Source organism: Oratosquilla oratoria, chromosome 2 (genome assembly GCF_046742065.1).
Source record: "Oratosquilla oratoria isolate Oo_2021 chromosome 2, ASM4674206v1, whole genome shotgun sequence".
Lineage (NCBI taxonomy): Eukaryota > Metazoa > Arthropoda > Malacostraca > Stomatopoda > Squillidae > Oratosquilla > Oratosquilla oratoria.
The window spans coordinates 65038415-65048648 of NC_134778.1; positions in this window are offsets into that span (position 1 = coordinate 65038415).

Consider the following 10234-nt stretch of genomic DNA (forward strand, 5'->3'; position numbering starts at 1 on the left):
GGTACAGATGGAGAGATGATAATGGAAGAGATGGCAGTAAGGGGAAGATGGGCAGAATATTTTAGGGAGTTGCTAAATGTGGAGGATAGGGAAGGAAATATAGCTGCAGTGGGAAATGCGAAGAAAATGAGAGTGATGAGTGAGGAGAATGGAGGAGAAATAATGAAGGATGAGGTGAAGGCAGTTGTAAAGATGATGAAAGCAGGTAAGGCACCTGGTCTGGATGGATGCCATGCAGAATGTCTGAAAAAGGGAGGTTCAGTGATGGTGGACTGGTTGGTGAGGTTATTTAATGTTTGCTGGAGAGAGGGTAGAGTACCGGAGGACTGGAGAAGTGCCTGTATAGTTCCTCTTTACAAGGGAAAAGGGGACAAGTGTGAATGTAGTAGTTTCAGAGGGATTAGCCTGTTAAGTGTAGTAGGGAAGGCTTATGGGAGGATCTTAATTGAGAGGATTAGGAGAGGAACAGAAGGAGTAATTGGTGAGGAACAGTGTGGATTTAGGACAGGTAGAGGTTGTGTAGATCAGATCTTTGTGGTAAGACAGATATGTGAGAAAGCTATAGGAAAGGGGAAGGATGTTTTTTGGGCTTTTATGGATCTGGAAAAGGCTTATGATAGGGTAGACAGAAAGGCACTGTGGGAGGTTATGCAGATTTATGGGATAGGAGGAAAGCTTTTGGGAGCTGTCAAGAGTTTTTATGAGAGTAGTAGAGCTTGTGTCAGGATTAGAAATGGAGAGAGTGAGTGGTTTGAAGTAAAGGTGGGACTTCGTCAAGGATGCGTTATGTCGCCCTGGCTGTTCAACTTATACATGGATGGGGTGGTGCGAGAGGTGAATGCTAGGGTAGTGGGTCAGGGATTGGAGATGGTTAAAGAAAATGGAGAAAGGTGGGAGGTGAGCCAGCTTTTGTTTGCGGACGACACTGCGCTTGTGGCAGGGTCAGAGGAGGGATTGAGGAAGCTGGTGGCAGAGTTTGGGAGAGTATGTGATAGAAGAAAGCTAAAGATAAATGTGGGTAAAAGTAAGGTGATGAGATGTACAAGGGGTGAAAGTGGCAGTAGACTGGAAGTGAACATTAAGGGAGAGCGACTGGAGGAAGTGGACAGTTTTAGATACTTGGGTGCAAGTGTAGCAGGAAAAGGTGGAGGTAGAATGTAGATTGAGAGAAGTGAGTAAATGCCTTGGTGGATTAAAGAGTGTAATGAGGAATAGACATTTGGGAATGGATGCGAAGAGGAGACTGTATGAAGGAGTGATTGTGCCAACAGCACTGTATGGGGTAGAAATGTGGAACATAAGAGAAGAAGAGAGAAGGAGTTTGAATGTGTTTGAGATGAGGTGTCTGAGAAGTATGGTGGGGGTTACTAGGCTGGATAGAGTGAGAAATGAGGAGGTGAGGAGGAGAACAGGGGTGAAAAAGGATTTGGGAGATAGGGTTGATGAAAGAATATTAGGATGGCTTGGACACATGGAAAGAATGAGTGAAGAAAGACTTGTAAAAGAGGTATGGAAGGCAGATGTGGAGGGAGTGAACATGAGGGGATGTCCTAGGATGAGGTGGATGGATGGGGTGAAGGGGGCTTTGGGGAAGAGGGGAATGTCTGTTGAGGAAGGAAGGGAGAGGACGGAAGACAGAGGTGAATGGAGAATGGTTGTATATGGATGATGTTGTGATTGCATGAGGAGGAATGGGCGGGGGGGTGGGGGGTGGGGTAGTATGTGTGAGTAAATTTTGACGCAGCCCGAAGGAATTTCTCCCCGTCCTCTCCTTATATGCAAGGGGGGACGGAGAGGGGGGGTCGCCGATTAAATGAAGCGGCCTTGCTGTGGATGTGCTGTGTCTTGCGACACTGCTTCTGACCCAGGGCGGTGGGCAGGGTTCAGGGATGACCCGTCATCCAGGAGGTGCTCAGATGAGAGGGAAGGTGGGAGGGGTGTGGAGTGTATTTGGGGATGAAATGGGTGGGAGTGTTTTTATGCCTTTCCCTTTTTGGCTACCTCCCTTGGAAGGGGGAAAAAGCCTTGGTATATGTATGTATGTATTATTACTGTTATTACTATTATTATTATCATTATTATCATTATCATTGTTATCATTATTATTATTATTTTTATCATTATTATTATTATTATCACCATCATCACCATCATCATAAACATTACTATTATGTACCATTGGTATCAACTTCTAAGTAGGCTACTTGAGGTGGCATCTTTTGTGAAGTAAATATATTGTCTTCATCGACTTTGTAGATCGTAAAAAATTAATTTATGTCTTTCTACGACCTGAAAATATATTCTGCCCAGAGTCCCCCTAAGACATCAGCCACTGTTACCTATAAATGGAGACAATTGCACACACACATACACGTGCACACACACACACACACACACACACACACACATTTAGGTTACTTAGGTGATGGCTTCTAGGGGCTTTCAGCCGATGACGGCTCTCCAAGCCCCCCACGTAGAATATCTAAAGTCCAAAATCTGATTTCATCACTGCATTCTCCAAGTCATACGAAGCAGTAAAGAAGTGTGTCTTCAGTCTCTTCTTGAAGATGGTCGTAGTTTCAGCCATTTTAACATTTTCAGGAAGTCTATTATAGAGACGGGGAGCACTATTAACAAACGCACACACACAAATTTAAAAACAGTCTAGATAAAATGAGATGTTAAGACGGGACACCACGAGCATAGCTCCCCTTCCCATAAAATACAACTAGGTAAAATACTCTCTTGCATGGCGCAGTTGGTAGAGTTCCCGATTGCCACCCAGGGCTGAAATAATTTCAGTATCACTGCGCTGCGGGTCGTTATTCCAACACTCGTGGGCGGAAAGTTGGGTGTGTGTGTACGTGTAAGGTCACAGCATTACCCATAAATCGGTCATATATGAGCTCTCTTCTGGGAGGGAAATAGCTCTCGACCACAAGTCCAACACGTGTTCCAAGACCATGGTGAATCACACACATGCGCACACACACAGAATCCTGCTCAGGGCTGAAATTATTTCAGTATCGCTGCACATCGAGTCGTTACTCCAACTCGTGGTCGGGGAGTTGGGTGTGTGTGTGCGTGTAAGGTCATAGCATTACCCATAGATCGGTCATACGAGCTCTGAGCTCTCTTCCGGGAAAGAAATAGCTGTCGATCACTAGTCCAACACGTGATCCAAAGACCAAGGTGAGTTACACACACGCACACACACGGACTGTTAATGGTGTAGTGGTTAGTGTCACGGGCTCTTACGCTGGTGGTGGTCCGCGATTACGTCGCACTCATAGAGTGGAACCAATTCACTAACACTATAAACTGTTTCTCTCTCCTTTGAACAAGAAGATGGGTTTGCTGAGTGTTTAAGGTCACATTATCCATAGATCAGCGTTTCCCAATCTGGGGGTACTGAAATCAATTGTAGGGGGTGCTGGGAAGTGTTACACACAAAAATCACATTGATATATGTATCATTGATTACCTAGTTGTGCATATTTGACTTTTTCCATGCTATTCTATTTTTCTAAGGTGTTCTTATTTCTTCTTATATAAATAATATTGCCAATTTGTTTCAGTTTTAAGGAATCACGTCACTTTCTTTTATCCTTCTAATAACAAGCTAGGGGTGCTGGAATGCTTAGACATGACAACAGGGGGTGCTATGGTCGGAAAAGGTTGGAAAACGCTACTATAGATAGTTCTATATTTGAGATATTAACTCTCACACGGAATATCTCGATCACTAGTCCAGCACGTGATCCGAGACCTTGGTGAATCACGTACGAAAAAAAAAGAAGTAATTTTTTGTTCACACAACCTGGAATAACATTATTATGCCCCCTTGCTTCCGGTAGTCGACTCGCCGAATTTCACGGTGAATAATTTTCGCGTCTTGATTCCAAATCCTTTCTCCTATATTTACCTTTCGCGGATATTTGGCTTTCTCAGATATTTGGTTTCTTTCTTATCATTGTCGCCATCGTCTTCCTACCTCGATTTTTTTCTGTCTAGATATTTTTCCATTCACTTTTGTTGAAGTTCGAATGGACTAGGAACCGTCCTATTATAGTGTGTAAGAAACATACTTCGTGAATTTAGCATGAACGCTAATTCTCTTTTTACTTCTTGTTGCTATTTCTTATTTTTCTTTTACTCATTTCGCGTTGTTATCTTTTATCTTCATCTAATTCCTTTCACTTCATCCAGTATTTGGAGGACCCATCTGCCTCTGGTTACCTTTCACGTAAGGTAAAGTAATTAGCACGGAATTCCCGGAGGGATTACGAGAGCAAGGTACTGATTTGAGTTTAGTTTGCTGCGTTGTCTCACTGTCTTTGTTTACTTGGTTTTTTGTTTTCTTTTTATGTATGTTTCTTTGATTATTCTTTTTCCTTTTTTCTGTTTCTGTTTGTCTGTTTAGCTTTCTTGTTTGTTTGTTGCTTTGCTTAGCCTACTTGTTTGCAATACTATGGCAAAACGACGGAAGGTGGGTAGTATATATATATATATATATACATACATACATATACCAAGGCTTTTTCCCCCTTACAAGGGGGGTAGCCAAAAAGAAAAAGGCTCAAAATCAATCCCACCCATTCCACCCCCGAATACACTTCACACCCCTCCACCCTCCCTCCCATCTTAGCACCTCCTGAATGACGGGTCATCCCTGCACCTTGTCCCCTGCCCTGGGTCAGAAGCAGTGTCGCAAGACACAGCACATCCACAGCAGGGCCGCTTCATTAAATCGGCGACCCCCCCCTCTCCGTCCCCCCATTGCATAAAATGAGAGGACGGGGAGAAATTCCTTCGGGCTGCGTCAAATTTTGCTCACACATACTACCTCACCCCCCATCCACCCGCCCATTCCACCTCATGCTATCACAAAATCATCCATATACAACCATTCTCCATTCACCCCTGTCTTCTGTCCTCTCCCGTCCTTCCTCAACAGACATTCCCCTCTTCCCCAAAGCCCCCTTCACCCCATCCATCCACCTCATCCTAGGACGTCCCCTCATGTTCACTACCTCCACATCTGCCTTCCACACCTCTTTTACTAGTCTTTCTTCACTCATTCTTTCCATGTGTCCAAACCATCCTAATATTCTTTCATCAACCCTATCTCCCAGCTCCTTTTCCACCCCTGTTCTCCTCCTCACCTCCTCATTTCTCACTCTATCTAGCCTAGTAACACCCATCATACTTCTCAGACACCTCATCTCAAACACATTCAAACTCCTTCTCTCTTCTTCTCTTATGTTCCATGTTTCTGCCCCATACAGTGCTGTTGGCACAATCACTCCTTCATACAGTCTCCTCTTAGCATCCATTCCCAAATGTCTATTCCTCATTACACTCTTTAATCCACCAAGGCATTTACTAGCTTCTCTCAATATATATATACATACATATATATATATATACATATATATATATATATATATTTACCCATATATATATATATATATATATATATATATATATATATATATATATAATGAAAAATCTTGAGGAATTTTGAAAGGCCAAGTCGATACCATATATAATTAGATTTTTTTTTTTACTTCGAAAACTATTGCAGATAGGTCCTTACCTTTATCGACTTATGAAAAGCTGCATATTTGGCTCCATTTTTAAGTGACCTAAAGAGGTCAAATCCGAGCTCACGCATTTTCATTGGGGAAGATAACATAAAAACTGTTGCATTTTTTCATTTTTTTTTTAATTGAAAAAAAATGCAACAGTTTTTAAGTCATCCAGGAGGTGCTAAGATAAGAGGGAGGGTGGAGGGGTGTGGAGTGCATTCAGGGATGGAATGGGTGGGAATGATTTTATGCCTTTTCCTTTTTGGCTACCTCCCTTGTAAGGGGGAAAAAGCCTTGGTATATGTATGTATATTTTTTCAAATTAATATTAAGTTATAATAAATAACTGATATCGAACAAGGCTCGCTTTCCCTCTCACAGATTTCATCCTTCCATTTTCCTTCATGCATCTTCATCCCACGGCCACCGTCCACTTCACAATTTCCGTAACCCTGTCACATTTTTCATTAATTCTCCACATATTCTCTTGCACAAATACATATTCTTTTCTAACAGAACTATCCTCTGCATTTTTTTCTTTTTCTTTTACTTCTCAAATGGTTTGTAAAGCCAGGTCTTTATTCGAAGGCAGATGTTTCTATGGCGTTTAATATTGAATTATTTTCCCACTATTTTCGTAGCGGATGGCTCTCTTCTATCTATCTACATACCAAAATCTTTTTTCCTCCTTACAAGGGAGGTAGCCATGTCAAAGGAAGGCACGTACCTCCTCCCACCTATTCCACTCCCCTCCACCCCCCTCCCATCTTAGCTCCTCCTGGATGACGGGTCATCCCTGCATCCCGCTCACTGCCCTGGGCCAAAGGCAATGCAGCAAATCACAATACACGTCACAGGCTCTTTTCTGGTCGCTATATTTTTCATTCATCTCCATGACACCCTCCTCAGTAGGGAAAGGCATTATATTCAAACTAGATTTATTCATAGCGAGTCTGAGTAAAGAGGTGATAATTTGATCAATTCTAAAATGTTTCAAATTATACGACCGTATGGGATTGAGACTGATATGCACCTTCGGGTGTGCATGGAGTAGAGACAGGAAGTAGCAGGTCACCATTGATCAACGGTATAAAATTCAAAGGAGTTAGTGTTACTAGTGGAGTTCCTCAGGGTTCGGTTTTGGGTCCCTTATTGTCCGTTATGTTTATAAATGACTTGGGCAGTGGGGTTGAGTGGTGTTAGTAAGTTTGCGGATGACTCTAAAATAGAACTTCATATTAGGTCTGGGAAAGACGGTGGGATACTGCAGGAAGATCTTAATAAATTGTTTGCATAGTGGGTGAAGTGGCAAATGGACTTCGATATCTCAAAGTCCAATGTGTTAAACGTAGGTTTGCACAACCCAGCAAACAGGTACAGCCTAGATAACACCACTTTAGAGAAAACAGAATATGAAGAAAGACTTGGGAGTGTTAGTGAGTCCTGACCATAAGTCTAAGAAACAATACATTAATATCAAGAATTGGGCTAACAGGGTATTAAGATTTATTGCAAGGACGGTTATAAACATGATAGTTAGACCCCTCCTTGACTATGCGATACAGTTTTAGTCTCCGTTCTATAGAATGGGTATTAATTCACTAGAATTGGTACAGAAGAGAACGGCCAAAATTATACAAGGGCTTAGAAATTTACCTTACGAAGATATGCAGACACCTTAATTTACACTCTCTAGAAAGACGTAGACTTTGGGGTAATTTAATAGAGTTATTCAAATGGATCAAGGGCTTTAACAAGGGTGATGTAGGCAAGGTCATCATATCAAGACATCAGGGTAGGACTCATAGTAATGGTCTAGACTGGACAATTTTAGATTTAAGAAGGAAATAGGTAAGAATTTGTTTACTAATAGGGTGGCTAACGAATAAAATAGACTTAGTAAAACCTTCTCAGTTGACCTTTAAGACTATTGCGACATCGCCTGGGATCCACATTCTAACAATAACGTACATAGATTAAAGTCCATACAAAAACAAAAGAGTAAGATGGATCAGACGTGATGACAGACACCCCACATCATTCACTACATTAAACCTTTTACATTAAACTTGAACAACTTAGAAAAAAGAAGACGATTACACAGACAACAAATGATGTATGAAATAACAAACAATTTGGTTGACATAAACAAAGAAACTTACACCCAAAAAATACACAAACGGCTAGAGGCATTCACAACCTAAAATAGAACACATACCATACAAGCACCAACATATGTAAGTACTCATTCTTGTCCCGCAGCATCCTGGAGTGGAATTATTTCCCATTTCATGTAGTCCATAGTCCCACTCTTGATCTATTTATATTCCAAGGGATTTTCCCCCTTCTTGTACGGGGATGCTTTTAGAAATAGGATCACCCATCACTACCTCCCTCTCCTCAATCCTAATCCCAATCCTGACCCTAATTCTGACATCACCCTGAACCCTTATCCTAACCCCATTCCTAGTTCCCATCCTGTCCCTAACACGTAATTCCCCCGCTCAGCGCCTGCAAATTATGTCGCCCGTGTTCTCCAGAGGAAGAAGGTAAAAAATTAAAGAATTATGTTATCAATACCTAAATATAAATCCCATTTTAAGAGAAGAAAAAAAAATGCAAAATTTCTTTTGTTATTTCTTATTTTACTTATTGAAAAAAATATTGAGAAGAACTTCAGAACGATGAGGAGCCGTTATCGTCTAATTATTTCAAATACGATATGTACACATCTCAGTAAGCCAATCAGAATGAAGAAAATATTGCTAACTTCAAAAGCTTTGTTCTTATTGGCTGACGGTATGGTGGTTGTGAAATATCGGGGGCTTACATGCTTTAAACGCTGTCAGACAAGTGGAACTGTGTGTCTGTGTATTTGTGGTTTTTGTGTAGTGAACTTTATTTGCAAAATATGGCATACAGAACAGGTGTCACGCTTTGATATTTGATACAAGTGAAATTAGTGAGTGATAAATTGATAGAGTTCATAATGTGTGATGTAAATTGTTATTGTGTTGTGTTTACGAGTTTAGTGCCTTCATGTGCACTTGTAGGAACCAGTGAAAAGCGGAAGACACATTTTCGCATTGTTGTTTTACCGAAAAAACCTTGTATTTATTTACATCGCCTATCTTGGGAGCATATCGCCAAAATTATGTGAGTAATAACACAACATTTCTTTATTTTTCGTAAGACAATTGTAGAGAGGTAAAACAATTATTTTATGTGTTCTGGCTAGATTTATGTAGTTTTAGACTTCACATTTTATTGATAGAGCAATGTGAATCAGGTAAATATGGTTTTCTTTGAAATCGCCCGTTTTTTATGATGTAACAAACCCGTACCCCTCATCAAGAAACAAGGGAGGGAACAGGATATTGAGATCGTTAAGGGTGGGAAGGGGAATTTAAAGCTAAGTTAATAAAACCTAGCCTAACTTAAGCTAACCTAGCCGTACCAAACGTAATAAGAAATAATTTAACAACCCAGCGCAACTCAGCTGAGACTTTGAGGGTTATCTATTTTTTTTCGCAAATGACAATTTTTGTGAAAGGTTTAAGGGTGTGTGGAGGGACTAAGAATTTATTTATTTAATGAATTCAAGGGTTAGAGAGAAAGGTTTAGGAGAGACAAATTCCTGGAAGGAAAGACAGGGTAGTTTAGACAAATTAAGAGACATTGTCACATTCATGTTTTTTTTCTTACCTGTTTTTGGTCTTTTTTTTTTTTTTTAGAAGTGCCCACCTACGCGATATAGGATTAGAAATTTGAATATTTATTTTGTAAATTATAACACATCAATGTAATATACGTTTTTGTTTGGCGGAAATTAATAACAGAAAACGTTGCTAAAAATTATACACAAACGAAGTCGTGTCAACTCCTTTAGACGCCATCTTTGTTTTGATAGATTCAGAGGTTGAAGACGACGACACTGATGACCTGTAGAATTACAGGTGGTGCATTACTAAATACAGGTCACGTTAAGTTAGAATAGACGAATTTATCATACAAGGACACAAATGTAAAAGCAAAGCATGATTTATTGCTTGTACAGTTGAACTTACTGAGGTTACATGGTCTTCGTTATGTTTCTATATTTCATGAACATTAAATTTTACTTTGTATTTCATGTTTTTACATTGAAATATGATCCGATGATCTAAAATCATATTTTCCTGAAGTGTAATCGCTATTTTTTTTATTTCTTATTTTCATTCATTTATTTTTTGCTAAAAGTTATTTTAAGATTTTATGTTTTACAGAGAATATTAGCCAGTGATGACACAAATGTTTTCATTGGATAGCAAGTTCATCTAGAATTCTAGAATATTTTATCAAATGTCATCTTCCCCCCCCCCCATTAAAACAATCTATTTTATCATCAAATGTACCTTGAATATACGCGGGAATGTTGGTAGATTACATGAAACGCGACAAAACGATTATTTTGTCGCGTTTTGTACGGGAGGATCTGAAGGCGCAAGAGATAAACTTTTTTCCTTATTCAGTCAATAATAACTACGTACTGTTTATATCCCCTTCGCTAGCGATGGGTTGCCATGGCAACGAACAGAAAACCCTGGTGGCAGCCAGAAAGACGGGGGGGGGGGGGCAATTGCCAACAGACCAGGAAGGCGGGG